This window comes from Delphinus delphis, chromosome 14, assembly GCF_949987515.2.
Source record: "Delphinus delphis chromosome 14, mDelDel1.2, whole genome shotgun sequence".
Taxonomy (NCBI): Eukaryota; Metazoa; Chordata; class Mammalia; order Artiodactyla; family Delphinidae; genus Delphinus; species Delphinus delphis.
Genome location: NC_082696.1, coordinates 39,608,048 through 39,624,686, shown reverse-complemented (window position 1 = coordinate 39,624,686; position 16,639 = coordinate 39,608,048). Strand labels below are relative to the sequence as shown.

The following is a 16,639-nucleotide window of genomic DNA, read 5'->3' as shown; positions in this document are numbered from 1 at the left end:
ACCTGAGAGAGTGTAGCATATTCCGGTACTTGAATTTTGAGAATTAGAAAGAGGAGGAGAGGAGTCTAGAGAAGTAAATGGACCACATCGGAAAGAGTCATATTTGGCACTTTTAAGGGATCAGAGGTTTGTCTTGAAAGTAGTAGAACACAATGGGATTCCAGAACTAAATCGTGAGATATCATATATAAAGATCACTCTGCAGGAAGTTGCAATGGATAATCATGGTCCTTCATACAGTTTCCAATCTAGGTAAATCCCCAGTCCATGGTCATGTCCAAGCTGCAAGGTACCAACCCATCAGTGTTGGTTAGGATCAGATCCTGGTGTCTACAGAATAGTCAATCCCAAATCACTGATATGTGGTTCAATGTCAATAAATTCTCCCTTATCCAGCTTTATATTTTATGCCCCTGGTCCAACAACATCTGATTCACTTTACATGTTAGCCAGGATCAATGACTTCTTTGTCTATGCTGTTACTTCCAGGAGCAAAAGTATGATATATCTTTGCCAGCTCTAGCAGCATGTTTCTTGGTGAAATATATGCTCAATTTTGGTTGTCTTATTACCACATTAAGAAAAAAACAAACTGGCAGAGTAGGCATACTAGTACCTTTATTTGTGGGTGAAGCTATAAAAGCCAATACCTGTATGTGCGTAGAATCACCAGCATGTGACAACTGCATTTTCAGACTAACACAGGTGAATTATATTGGCAATTCAGACACCAGGATTAACATAGCCATTAGCGATGTAATTTTTTGAAATGGTAGACTGTTATTGGTAAAATTCAGAACAAAATAAAATATACTCTTTATTTACATAGTTTTTGCATTCCTAGAAAAGTCAGTGTATTAAAACTGTGCCAAATATTATTTTTATATAAATGGAATCAGTTCATGGACTCAGATACTTATCAAGAGCTTTTTAATCTACATGAATGTCCAGCAGGACTGTTGAAAGTCATATTGGAACCAGAACAATTCTTTTGTGTGGGAGAGTGTCCTTTGTATTTCAAGATGTTCAGCATCCCTAGCTCACACTACAAATACCAGTAAATGCCATCAAATTATTGTGATGACAGAGTGTCCCCCACATATTTCTAAAATGCTTTCTTGGGAACAGTGGGGGGTGATTTGAACTGCACAGATTGAAAACCACTGTTCTAAAGGATATACCTTGGGAAGAAGGAAAAAAAACTTAAAAGAATACCTGATATTCAAAAAGGAAAATTAGCCAAGAAGGGGTGAGGGGAGTAATGTATTTAAATAAACCTCAATAAATCTTGTCTGTATAAAAAAGTAATTTATAATATTCTAATTTGTGAAGGTGAAAATGCATAATATTAAAATACTATAAACAACCCTGGGTAAGTAGGAAATATAATAAGTTGAAGTATTCTGCAATCCTTGAATTTTTCTGAAGGAAGTTTAAGATATTAAACTTGGTCAGGTAGGCATGGTGAAATTTCAGATGTAACCATTAAAAGACTAGATATAGAGAACTTAAATTCAAAAAATGGAGGGAAAATGATATAAGGAGATTTAAGGATAGAAAAACAAAAACCCAATCAATTGGAAAAAAAATCAAGTAAGAAAACAGAAGCATAAGAAAAATGGGAAAAATTTAAAATATACAAAGATACATGACAGATAAAGTACAGAACATTGCTAGATTTAAATGAACTCAACGCTCCACTTAAAGGAACTGTCAGATTAGATTTTTAAATAGCTAGCTAAATGCTATTTATAAAAACCCTAAAAACATAGAAACATTAACATTAAAAAGGTGAGGAAAGAAAAACTAGGTGAATATTATCCAAGAAAAAGTTGTTGAAGCTATATTTGTGTCAGCAAAAATGAAATTTAAGAAAAAGAGATGTTAGGAATATGGCATGTCGCTTCATAATTTTAAAATATTAATTCAACGGGAAGATATAGCAATTTTAAATGTAAAGTAAGTAAGCAAAACTTCCAGTCTCTCCAAAAGTCTTTAATTTCCCAGAGGTTTCTGCACATGTTCTTACAAAATATCCTTGAATAAGATGCACTTCAGAGTTGAATAAAATCTTTTTTTTTTAGATTTGCTTTTTTGGATTACAAGATACGGGTAAAGAAAATACAGTTGTCTCAGCAATACACAGTTAGCATTTATGCAGGCCTGAAATATCATTTATCATTGTTAAAGATACAATAGCCTCTCAAAATATCCAGAAATTGTTGTGCCAACCTAATTATTCGTTATTCAAACTGTAATAATCCTATCATTTTCGTGACTCAGTTTATCTTGTTTTATCATCTCTGTTTCTACTGCCTCTGACCATCTTTTCTCAATGCCTCCTGCATTCAAAACTCCGTAAGACTCTGTAGAGGATGCCATGGCACACAATAGACCATGCAGCTAATTTTGCTTCACTGTGAACTTTCAGTAAGTTTGCTAATGCTTTTTTTTTTTTTTTTTGCGGTACAAGGGCCTCTCACTGTTGTGGTCCCTCCCGTTGCAGAGCACAGGCTCCGGACGCGCAGGCTCAGCGGCCATGGGTCACGGACCAAGACTAGCATTACTGGCTAGTCTTTACATGGAAAAAAAGGAAACTTATATTTTAAAAATTAATTTGTTTTAGCATTATTGGATAGTCTTTACATGAAAAAAAATCCTAAAGCAAAGCAATTTTAAGGATTAGCAAACTGGGCTTCCTGGCTGGCGCAGTGGTTGAGAGTCCGCCTGCCGATGCAGGGGACACGGGTTCGTGCCCTGGTCTGGGAAGATCCCACATGCCACGGAGCAGCTGGGCCCGTGAGCCATGGCCGCTGAGCCTGCGTGTCCGGGGCCTGTGCTCCGCAACGGGAGAGGCCACAGCAGTGAGAGGCCCGCGTACCGCAGGAAAAAAAAAAAAAAAAAAAAACCAACTCCTCTGAAGTATTAAAAAGTTTAAATTAGTGATATAGCCAAGTATTAAACTGAAGAAATTAAAGTGTTATGTAATAATGAATAATAGACATGAAAAAATCTTCAGCCACACTGGTTAAAAAAGAAAAAAATGCAAGGTAAAACAAGGTAACCAATTTACAAAACTAGCAGAGTTCTAGAGCATATATATATTTAGGATTGAACAATATGCAGTGAAATGATTACTCTTTTATTATGTTATAAGGAGTACATGTAAGCAAAATCTTGGAAATGAAACTGGCAATATATATCAAGAACTTTTGACTCAGTAATTTTATTTCTAAGAATCTACTCCAAGGATTAGAGATGCAGTTGATAGATTTATTATGAGGATGTTTACAGACAGATTATTTGCAACTTTAAAAAACAAGAAAAGCTCCTAAGTATTTCATAATAGGTTGAAGGTTAAATAAATTATGGCATAGGCATATGCTGTTAATATCAGCCATTTAAAAATATGTTTCCTATGAATGTTCAATAACAAGGGAATTATTCACATTTTAAGTGGAAAAGTTTGAACCTAAAATTGTATACATTCACTCTATTTACTGAGTGTCTGTAATGTGCATTGCATGATTATATATTAGGCAATACACACATATCTTAACAATTACAGATGAAAATTTCTTCTACCGTAATTGTCATATTAGTATATATAATGCTAGACCTAACAAATTCTTAGTCCAGGTATAGAATAAGTGCACTAAATCCTCCTGCACTATAGAAAGACAATGGATTATGTCTGAAGTTGATAAGTTGATAAATAATGGCATGGATATATTATATTGAATTAATGAGAAAACTATCAAGACAATTAAAAACAAACATTTGAATATGGTTGCCTCTGAGAGGTTGAAACTCCAATAGGGTTGGGGCAGCAAGGAGGCAGAAGCACTTGCCTTTTGTTATAAGTTCTACTACACTATTTTAGTTTTATTAATGCATATTTATACTTTCATTTTACAAACAGAATGCCCTTTTAGAGTTGGTAGTACATGGGGTCACAATAAATAGCGCTCCTCTTTCCCACCCAAGGTCAGAACTGAGAGGCAAACATAGGAGTCCAACAGCTGAAGATAAAATACCAACTTCATTAAAAGTTTAATTGAAAAATGTGACTTACGTTTGTGGCACAACAGGCTTGCTAATATTTCACCGCTAAATTAGCCTTTACCCACCCAGCCATTTGTATAGCTATAAAATAGCAGACCACCCCCAAGGAGGTAGACAGAAAGCAGAACAGAATGCATGCATCCTGCACATAGGCTGAGGCTAAAAATCAAAAAGAGAAAGGAGTCGAGCAGACATACTCTGTTTCTTTTTCCAGAGTCACTGATCATCTCTATAAAATCACTCACTAGCCATCTCCTAATCAAACACATATAAGATATCTGCCATGTGCTAGGTACTTTGTTATATGTTATGGTTGGATCAGTGAACAGTAAGATAGGCAAGACAAGTCTGTTGTCCTCAATAGCTCACAGTCTGGTGAGATAGACATGTAACATGTAAGGGAGACATGTTTATAAATAATTAGACAAGGTGCTACATATTATCTTGAATGATTTCCTCCAGTTCTAAGAATCAGCATTTGGAGAGTCTGTTCAGTTCAATTATTTGTCCATAGTAGTTTTGGTGATTTTCTTGTAATCTTGGCATATAATACTTGCATTATCTAAGTGAAGCTATAATAGTCTAATTCCAATTCTTCAGCTGCCTCTGTTTATCCCATTATTACTTTTGAAACTCTTTTGTTTTCCAGGTCAGTTTTTTCATATACAGATTTAAAATAGCCTTTGTATTCTGTAATATTTAATATTTTTAGTGGTAGTTTCAAATTTATTTATATATGTCCTCAACAATAAAATTAAGCATATCCTTTCCTTTTCCAGGTACTTTTCCTATTTATACTAACCATGAACATTAGGATAACACATTTTAAAGGTAGAAAGGCACTAAAATAACATTTGAATTGGAAGAAGAATCAATTTAATAGAATTTGGTAACTTGAGGTTTTCTTTAAAAACTGTTATCCTTTTTCTAATACAGATATAAAAAAATTACTAACAAAATTCCATAATACAATATTCTAGTGAATTACAAAATTATAGTAAAATGTCGCAAGTACTGTTAGACTACCAACAGTAAGCACTGAGTAATTTTTAAAGCCTTTTTTAAAAAATCATTTTAAGAAACATTTTGCTATTAAGCAAAGTTGCCTGTACAAAATACATTTGTTATAACTAGCAACACCCTATAAGAAGCATTTTACTGGATTTAAAAATTATTTAACCTGTTAAATATGGCAACTTGAACATATGCATTTATTCCTGCTCTATCCAGAAACCCCACTAAAATGAGGATAAAGAAATACAAAAGACATAAACCCCCAAGGACAAAGAGAATGTTGAGAAGAGATAACAGAGAATTTGGTTTATTCTGTTTGTACACTATAAGTGAGGGTTTACCTACTCAAACATAGGCTGGCAGTTCTGGGATGAATCTTTAGAAGTTGTGGGTAAGGATTTAGCTTGAAATCTCACCTTGTTCTATGCAAGGAAGCATAATTTAAGAATACTTATAGTTCATGTAGATAGGAATTTTCCATAAGTCAAGCTACATTGTAAAAGAAGACAGAGTTGGGTGGAGGCCTTATGTGTGTTTTGAGTGGGCAGGGGTTTATTGATAGCTCAAGCTTCATTATACACCAAGAAACAGTCAAGGGAGAAGTTTGCATCCTCTGAGTGTGAATGAGGTCTTATCCTGAAATTAGACCTCATGAGACATAAGCAGATATACTCAGAGGAAAAACCTTTGGTGTACAAGGAATACAGGCATGAGTTTAGTGAGATGTCAAGGGCGTACTAACTCAAGAGAGAAACCTTATTTGTTTTGGGAAGGGTGAAATGAGTCAGAAGACATAGGTTTCCAAACTCAGGCAGCTACACTCTACAAAGACTTAAATGAGCCATGACTTTAAAATACCAAGTATACCATGATGACTCCCTCACTTTTATCCCCAGCCCTAACATTTCACATTTACTTAGATTCTTATATGCAACTGCCTATTGGACATTTCCATCTGGATAAATGATAGGACTCTAATAATTTAACATTTCCAAATCCAACTTTTGAAAATACTCTTCCCCAAAAATAAAAAAAATAATTTTCTTTATTTAAAAAGAAGGAAAATACTCTTCCTCCTCTCACTTCCTGAGTCTCTCCCATCTCAGTAAATGACCCACCCTCATTTCCAATTGCTCAGCCTAAATTTTTTAAATTATCCTTGATTCCTCTCTTTCAGTCATATACTATACCCAGGCTTTCAGGAAATTCTGCCAGCTCTACTCTCAAGCATGTGCAGAATCTCTGTATTTTACAACATCCAGTGATACCACCCCAAGTCAAGACATCATCTGCTCCCTCCCTGATTTCATTCGCATCTAATCTTCCACCTTCCCCTAGCCACTTTGATGCTTACAAGCTTTCTTGCTATTCCTAAAATGCATTAAGCATTCTCTTACCTCATGGTCTTTGATGTTTTCCCTCTGGCTGGAATGCTCTTACTTTCAGATATTCATATAGCTGATCTTTTTACTTTCTTTAGATCTCTGCCAAATATCAATAAAGTAACTAGTGTTCGGTAAAGAGAGATCTTTACTCTCTTATATTTAAAAAAAATACTCTTTTCTAATCATTCATCACAAAGTTCTCTCCAACTGTTACACAGATTATTCCCTAAGCAGGTAAAGAATCATGCAAACACTTTTCAACTCTCTCCTTTGAAAATTTTTTTTTTTTTTTTGCGGTACGCGGGCCTCTCACTGTTGTGGCCTCTCCCGTTGCAGAGCACAGGCTCCGGACACGCAGGCTCAGCGGCCATGGTTCACGGGCCCAGCTGCTCCGCGGCATGTGGGATCTTCCCAGACCAGGGCACGAACCCGTGTCCCCTGCATCGGCAGGTGGACTCTCAACCACTGCGCCACCAGGGAAGCCTCTCCTTTGAAAATTTTAATATCGATCTTTTATTTCATTTTGGAATTTCATATCTAATGTACCTTAGTGACTCAGTAGAAACTTCTAGTTTAACATCCTACTATATTTTTTCATGTTATGCTTCTCTTACTGGAATTTTTGCTCTATAGAAGCAGGGACTTCATCTTTTTTCATTGATATAACTCCAGTATCCATAATACTGCCTGGTGCATAGCTTTCTAGAATATCTGTTGAACGAATGAATGAATACAGAAGAGAACTAAGGGAATGATCTGGATGATGGCAAAGAGAAATATCAGAATGGCAGACTTGATAGAGTGGAGTGAAACCCCAGCTACCCACAAACAAAAAGAGATCTGGAGTCCAACTTTAGCAACACAGGAAAACAAACAAACAAACAAAAACTCTGAGAATAACTGCACAAAAAATAAAAGAAGATAGCTTCATTTTGCCTGCATCATCCCATCCTCCAAGCTGTCATTGCTCAGCAGGAAGAGGGAACTTCCCAGCTAGAAAGAGTTACCCTCACCAGGAAAGGAAAAGTGGAATGAGCAACCAGCTGCCCCATCCTTTGGGGCACCACATGAAGGTCCCCTTTCAATTTCACCCCACCCAGACTCAGCAAAGCTGAGACACATATAGAAACAATAGAGATGGCTAGGGACAAGGAAGAGAAACAGAGGTTACCAATCGTAGCCATGCAGTAGGAGAGACTGTGGTTTACAGTGACCTGCTCTGCAGACAAACAGGGCAGATTTTACTAATGAAAAAAAAACAATAGACAGCACAGCTGCTGCACACCTCCCTGCAGTGCAGCTCTACTGCAAGATGACAGCCTAGATCCCTACAGTTGACTCCTACCACCATCTGCAAACTTGGGGCTAGCCCCTCAAGCTGTGCACTTTCACACTGCCAGCCTGACACTTGTCATCAACATCCACTGCAGTGCACATGTGCAGACATGGGAGAGCATTCCAACAGCCAGGGCCACACAACTGCTCGTGGGCCTGGATCAGGCTTTGTCTTCTGTCACTGGCCTGCACAACTGTGCTCCAGTGCCTACTCTCACCACTCCTATTCAACATAGTACTGGAAATCCTAGCCAGAGCAATCAGGCAAGAAAAAGAAATAGAAGGCATTCAAATTGGAAAGGAACAAGTGAAATTGTCTTTGTTTGCAGATAATATGATCTTATATACAGAAAATCCTAAAGATTCCACAAAAAAACCCTGTTAGAACTAATAGTTCTAGAGCATAGAACTAATTTCTATGCTCTAACAATAAATTATCTGAAAAAGAAATTTTTAAAAAATAGTCTCATTCACTATAGCATCAAAAATAATAAAATACTTAGGAATAAATTTAACCAAGGAAGTGAAAGACTAAAAATTGTAAGACTCCAATAAAAGAAACTGAAGGAGACACAAGCAAATGGAAAGATACCCCATGTTCATGAATCAGAAAAATTAATATTGTTAAAATGTTCATACTACTCAAAGCCATCTATAGATTCACTACAATTTCTATCAAAATCCCAATTCATTTTTCACAGAAATAGAAAAAACAATCCTAAAATTTGTATGGAACCACAAAAGACCCTGAATAGCCAAAGCAGTCCTGAGAAAGAACAAAGCTGGAGGTATCATACTCCTGATTTCAAACCATACTACAAAGCTATAGTAATCAAAACAAAATGGTACTGGCATAAAAATAGTATAGACCAGTGGAAAAGAATCTAGAGCCCAGAAATAAGCCCTCACAGTACAGTCAACTAATAGTTAACAAAAAGAGCCAAGAACAGGCTCTTCAATAAATTGTATTGGGGAATGGATAATCACATGCAAAGAATAAAATTGGACCCTTATCTTATACCACTCACAAAATTTAACTCAAAATGGATTGTAGACTTAAACATAAGAGCTAAAACCATAAAACCCTTAGAAGAAAATTTGGTGAAAATCTTCTTCACAAGATGTGTCAAAGATTATTTTTTTGTATATGACACCAAAAGCAAAAACAAATAAGTGGGACTACATCAAACTAAAAAGCTTCTGCACAGCAAAGGAAACAGTCAAGAAAATGAAAAGTCAACCAACAGAATGGTAGAAAATATTTGCAAATCATGTCTGATAAGGGATTAATATACAAAATACATAAATAATTCATAAAACTCAATAGCAAACTATCCAATTAAAAAATGGGCAGAGGAACTGAATAGATATTTTCCCAGCGAAGACATGCAGTGGCCAACAGATACATGAAATGGTGATCAACATCACTGATCATTATGTAAGTGCAAATCAGAACCACAATGAGATATTATCTCATACCTATTAAAATGGCAATCATCAGAAAGACAAGAGATAACAAGTGTTGGTGAAGTTGTGGAGAAAAGGGAACCCATGTGCACTGCTGATGGCAATGTAAATTGGTTCATCCACTATAGAAAACAGTATGGAGAGTCCTCAGAAAATCAAAAATAGAACTACCATGTGATTCATCAATCCCACTTCTGTGTATTATCCAAAGGAATTGAAAGATTCTTTTTTTAAAAATCTTTATTTATTTATTTATTTATTTTTGGCTGCATCGGGTCTTAGTTGCAGCATGCAGGGTCTTTCGTTGCAGTGTGCAGGCTTCTCTCTAGTTGTGGAGCGCAGGCTCAGTAATTGTGGTGTGCGGGCTCAGTAGTTGCAGAACACAGGTTTAGTTGTCCCACAGCAAGTGAGATCTTAGTTCCCCCAAACATCCCCTGCATTGGATGGCGGATTCTTAACCACTGGACCACCAGGGAAGTCCGAAAATATTCTTAGAGAGCTCTACACTCTCATGCTTATTGCAGCATTATTCACCGTAACCAAGATATGGAAACAACCTAAAAGTGTCTGTCAACAGATGAATGGATAAGGAAGATGTGGTGTATATATACAATGGAATATTATTGAGCCATGAAGAAAGATGAAATCCTGCCATTTGCAACAATATGGATGAACCCTTAGGGCATTATGCTAAGTGAAGTAAGTCAGACGTAGAAAGATAAATACTGTATGATATCACTTATATGTGGAATCTAAAAAATCTGAACTCAGAAATAGTAGAGAGATGGTTATCAGATGCTGGGAGATAGGGAAAATGGGGAGATGTGGACAAAGGGTACAAAGTTCAGCATGGTGATTATAGTTAACAATACTGTATTATATAGTTGAACGTTTCTAAGAGAGTAATGTCACAACAAAAAAAGACATGGTAATTATGTGATGTGATGGAGGTGTTAGCTAGCATTATGGTAGCAGTCATTTTTCAATAAATAAGTGTATTAAATGAACACCTTAAACTTAAACAATGTTATATGTCAATTATATCTGAATAAGGCTGGGATGGCGGAGGGAGAATGGCAGTCCTAAAGAGCAACCAAATTGTAATCGAAGGCAAAGTGGTACTGAAATGATTTCTACAAAATAAAATTAGAAATGAGAAATTAACTGAAGTGTTTGATCACATTGACATATCTTGCTTGCAATGATCTTGGAGAGTTTGGAGAAAATTAGTGGTAAGAATATAGAAAAAAAACCCAACAACAACACAACCACAGCCACAATAATAACAACAAATAAGGCAACCATTGACTCCTGGAGAAACAAAGCATTGTACAGAAAAATAATTATAATCATAGCATACTATCTGGCTTGCTATTGAACAGTATTTTCATGTCACAAATACAGACATAATGGATACAAATTGTACCAAAAATTGTGATATAGCTATACAAGCAGATGAACTAGCAAGTATAAATATATTATTATAGAGCTACGTCCTTGTTTTCCATATTATGAAGTCAATATATGCTTTAAGTTGAAAAAAAAGAATGGCAATATATTGTATTTAAAATATGGATGTAGGGCTTCCCTGGTGGTGCAGTGGTTACGAATATGCCTTGGACTTCTCTGGTGGTGCAGTGGTTAAGAATCCACCTGCCAATGCAAGGGACATGGGTTCGAGCACTGGTCTGGGAAAACCCAACATGCTGCGGAGCAACTAAGCCCGTGCGCCACAACTACTGAGCCTGCACTCTAGAGCCCGCAAGCCACAACTACTGAAGCCCGCGTGCCACAACTACTGAAGCCCGCTCACCTAGAGCCCGTACTCCGCAACAAGAGAAGCCTGTGCACCGCAACGAAGAGTAGCCCCCGCTCGCTGCAACTAGAGAAAGCCCGCACGCAGCAAGGAAGACCCAACACAGCCAAAAATAAATACATAAATTTAAAATAAAATAAAATAAAATATGGATGTAAATAAGAGAAAAAAAAATTAAGTATTGAAATTGCTTACCTCTCAAGGAAATCACGTATTGAGGTTTGAGAGAGATAGGGCTGAGCATTAGAGCTTATTGATTAGAAGCTTTGTACTATTTGCTCTTTTAAACTGTATAGATGTATTACTTTTAAAAATAAAAATTGTATTAAGAATGTACATTTTTAATTGTAAAATGACTACATGTAAGGATATAAAAAGATAACATGTAAAATACAGGTCTGTAGGACCAGAGTCTACAACATGTTTATCTAAGATGAAATTCTCAGAGCACTTTCAGTGAAATTCAACGCCAAATTAAAGTTCAGAATTTCTCCTACCAAAACCATATTTACTATCTCTACTTTTGTGATAATCATGCTGTCACTTTTCTTTTTTCTCTCACTTTTTTTTTTTAACTTATTTATTTAATTTTGTTTTTGGTTGTGTTGGGTCTTTGCTGCTGCGCGCGGGCTTTCTCTAGTTGCAGCAAGTGGGAGCTACTCTTATTTGTGGTGCGCAGGCTTCTCATTGCGGTGGCTTCTCTTCTTGCGGAGCACAGGCTCTAGGCATGTGGGCTTCAGTAGTTGTGGTGCACGGGCTCTAGAGCGCAGGCTCAGTAGCTGTGGCGCACGGGCTCAGTTGCTCCACGGCATGTGGGATCTTCCCGGACCAAGGCTTGAACCCGTGTCCCCTGCATTGGCAGGCAGATTCTTAACCACTGCGTCACCAGGGAAGTTCGCCCTCACTTTTCTTTATCTTTGTACCATCAAAGGTTTTATCCCTAACCTACAGGTTAAGTGTTGCCTGTTTTTGACTGTATCTAAATGAACCCTACTGCATATAGTATGCTATAACTTGCTCCATTTTCTAATACACATATTTGTGAGGTTGACCCAAGAAAGTGTGTTGCTGCCAATAATTTTTTTCCACTGTATTCTATTTGCTTTTGCCTATACCACATTTTTGTTCAAACTACTCTTGACATTTGAGTTGTTTCCGTTATTTTTGCCGTTACAAACAAAACTATCAAATCATATAGAATTGCATTTGCTTTATGCAAATTAATTTTGTATCCAGCAACTTTACTAAAATCTCAATTCTAGTAATTTATCTCTCAATTTTTTCTATGTCTATTTATAAAATCCACAAATAATGGCATCTTTGCATTTTCCAATCCACATCTCCTTTATTTATTTTTCTTTATTACTAATACTGGACCTCTGGTACATATTGAGCCTGCCAATCAGATTGTGGTTCAAATTCTCAGTTACAGCTTTTTACCCTTCTCAGCACAGAACTTATGGTCAAGAAAGTTGATTTTCCTTGTTATTTCCTGGGGTATGAGGTAGGGAGGGCAGGTTTAATCCTGGCTCACCATTATACATTTGGCCATTTGATGTCCTAGTTTTATAGGGGAGACGTGTCTTCCTATTAGACTCCTTCTCTTGAACAAGTCTTGGGCTTTGTTTCCTGTTGCCATATCCTGTGGGGCCATGGAGAAACATGGTTAGGGAATAAGCCAGTTCCATTTCTCAATTTACCTATCTGAGCTCTTGACTTAACTTAGATAAGACCTGAAATTTTCTTACCTTATTATTAGTTCACTGATGCATTTAAGGAAATTTTATTAAATATATTTTATGAGAACTATTTAGTTGTTTTCATTGGCAAGTCAGTCCAGGCACCCAGCCTGCCATGTTAGCAGAAAAAAAGCAGATGAGTTGAAGAATTATGAAAACAAACTAGGCTGCTGATTCTTCAGACAGGATGCAAGAACTAGTTTAAGTGTACCCTTTGAAGTAAGGCCAGTTTTCTAAACAATTTTTAAATCCTTTCTCAAAAAGTAATGACAATGCCAAGACTTTTTTCCTTTTCCAGTAAAAGCCATATACTACATTTCCGACAGTAGGTAAAAATATCCAAAGGGTGCATTCATTGCACCCTGATGTCATTTCTCTTGGTGAAAACACTATTGCGTTTTTTTCCAGAAAAACTATCTCCGTGCCAACACATATTATGCCAATCAGTTACACATCAAGTTTTGAACTCCAAACACCTACACAAAGTTCTTCATGATTGGCTGTCACTTCTCAGAAATAACACAGTAATGTTCCAGCGTTCCTGAGAGATCATAGTATTCTTTTACAGTCCGTTTGATGTATGTTTCCAAAATGCCAGACAGAAACCCATAATGCCTTCAGAATTTGTGCCAAGTACACATAGCTGAGATTACTCAGATAAAGTCATATTAATCTTAAAGACATTTGCTATTTTTTTAGAATGACAAAAGGGCATTCATAAAATTTTATGTGTAATTTACTTTGTTTATTCTATGGATGTGACCCTTAATTGTTTGTTTTGCTATTTAATTCAATGTTTGCTGAACAAAACGACAGGCATTTTGAGTCCCACTTTCCTGCATCCAGCATAACTGAGGTTATCAGACTGGACTCGCATATTCAGAAGAGGAAAACAGTCACTAAAATAAGGAGGCAAGAACTCCTTTTTTGTATCCATAACGTCTGGCAGTACCCCTGGCATGTGGGAGAAGCTAAATATTTATGAAAGGAATAATAATGTTGAGGGATATTAAATAGAATTCCCCACTTGTGCCAGGAAGAAAATGACAGAGAAAGAAGACGGGCTCTGGGGTTTGATAGATCTGGGCTTGTATTTCAGCAACGTCAGTCATTAACTTCCTGGCACTAACAAGTGAACATCAGTTTCCTAATCTGTAAGGAAGGGTATAATGCCTAATTCACAGGGCCGTGAATTGTGGGGATTAAGTGAGATGGCACATAAGCAACTAGCATAGTTCCTGGCACAAAGTTGTTATTCAGTAAGTTATTTCCCACTTTTTCAAATACTGTTTAAAAATTATCGCCAGAGAACAACGACCACTGCTGAGAGTGCGAGCGACGTGCACGCGCTGAGTAGGGGGAGGGGCCTGGTGCGTGCTGAAATGGGACTGAGAGTTGTCTGCTGGTTCTCAGCTTGAAGAAGATTCTACAGTCATTATTGATCCTTTTTCTTGGCATTACCATTTTTTGAAGCAAAGTTAACCTAGTTTTCTAGTTTGAGCTTTCTTTTTAGCCATCTTTTTTTTTAAAAAAATGTAATCTATAAACTAGACAAGAGATAGTTCTACAATGTCCAAGTCATTCCAGCAGTCGTCTCTTGGTAGCGACTCGCAGGGCCGTGGGCGTGACCTGTCTGCAGCAGGAATAGGCCTTCTTGCTGCTGCTACCCAGTCTTTAAGTATGCCAGCGTCTCTTGGAAGAATGAACCAGGGTACTGCACACCTTGCTACTTTGACAAATCTTGGAATGAGTTCTTCATTGAATCAACAAGGAGCCCATAGTGCACTGTCTTCTGCTAGTACTTCTTCCCATAATTTGATTTCTGTATTTAACATTGGAAGTAGAGGTCCCCTCCCTTTGTCTTCTCAGCACCGTGGAGGTGCATACCAGCCCAGTAACATTTTGGCCAGCTTTGGTCTGTCTGCTAGAGACTTAGATGAACTGAGTCGTTATCCAGAGGACAAGATTACTCCTGAGAACTTGCCCCCAATCCTTCTACAACTTGAAAGGAGGAGAACTGAAGAAGGCCCTACATTGAGTTATGGTAGAGATGGCAGATCTGCTACATGGGAGCCACCATACAGAGTACCTAGGGACGATTGGAAAGAAAAGCACTTTAGAAGAGATAGTTTTTTTTGGTTTTGGGGGGGTTTTTTTTGGCTGTGTTGGGTCCTCTTTGCAGTGCGCAGGCTTCTCATTGCAGTGACTTCTCTTATTGCGGAGCATGGCGGGCAGGCTTCAGCAGTTGTGGCTCACGGGCTTAGTTGCTCCGCAGCATGTGGGATCTTCCCAGACCAGGGATCGAACCCGTGTCCCATGCATTGGCAGGCGGTTTCTTAACCACTGCACCACCAGGGAAGCCCAAGAAGAGATAGTTTTGATGATCATGGTCCTAGTTTCAACCCAGTGCTTGGTTATGACTGTGGAAGTCATTTGCAAGAATCTGGTTATTATGACAGAATGGATTATGAAGATGACAGATTAAGAGATGGAGAAAGGTGTAGGGATGATTCTTTTTTTGGTGAGACCTCACGTAACTATCATAAATTTGACAGTGAGTATGAGAGAATGGGACATGGTCCTGGCCTCTTACAAGAGAGATCTCTGTTTGAGAAAAAGAGGGGTGCTCCTCCAAGTAGCAATATAGAAGACTTCCAGGGACTCTTACCAAAGGGTTATCCCCATCTGTGCTCTATATGTGATTTGCCAGTTCATTCTAATAAGGAGTGGAGTCAACATATCAATGGAGCAAGTCACAGTTGTTGATGCCAGCTTCTTCTTGAAATCTACCCAGAATGAAACCCTAACAATGATATAGGACATACAATGGGTGATCCATTCATGTTGCAGCAATGTACAAACCCAGCACCAGGAATTCTGGGACCTCCACCTCCCTCATTTCATCTTGGGGGACCAGCAGTTGGACCAAGAGGAAATCTGGGTGCTGGAAATGGAAACCTGCAAGGACCAAGACACATGCAGAGTGGGAACTAGCCGAGTTGTTCACATCATGGATGTCTGGCAAGGGAAAAACTTGAGATATCAACTATTACAGCTGGTGGAACCATTTGGAATTATTCAAATCATCTGATTCTAAATAAAATTAATGAGGCATTTATTGAAATGGCAACCACAGAAGATGCTCAGGCTGCAGTGGATTATTATACAGCTATACCAGCATTAGTATTTGGCAAGCCAGTGAGAGTTAATTTATCCTAGAAGTATAAAAGAATAAAGGCCTTTATTGAGATGGAGACCAGAGAAGATGCAATGGCAATGGTTGACCACTGTTTGAAAAAGGCCCTTTGGTTTCAAGGGAGATATGTAAAAGTTGACCTGTCTGAAAAATACAAAACAATGGTACTTAGGACTCCCAACAGAGGCATTGACTTACTGAAAAAAGATAAATCCCGGAGAAGATCTTACTCTCCAGATGGCAAAGAATCTCCAAGTGATAAGGAATCCAAAACTGATGGTTCCCAGAAGACTGAAAGTACAACTGAAGGTAAAGAACAAGAAGAGAAGTCAGGTGAAGATGGTGAAAAAGATACAAAGGATGACCAGTCAGAACAAGAACCTAACATACTTCTTGAATCTGATTTGCTTGATCTACTTTGAGTGAGCTTTTGGTTTTCCAACTGTGGCCCATTGACAAAAATATTTTAAATCTTAGAAGCCTGAAACACTGCGTCAGACCTTATTGTCACGCTGTAGTAAATTCTCCAAGGTAGTGCAGTCCTGTGAGGTTTCTTGGCAATCAGCCAACTGTAGCTCACCTTCCTTGACTCAATAATATTTATTGATTTGCTTATTTGAAC

At 37.6% G+C, this 16,639-nt stretch overlaps 1 pseudogene; it reads left to right on the top strand.

The window, feature by feature from the left end:
- Positions 1-14,390: 14,390 nt before the first annotated feature.
- Positions 14,391-16,439, top strand: LOC132437142 (matrin-3 pseudogene; annotated as a pseudogene).
- Positions 16,440-16,639: the final 200 nt, after the last annotated feature.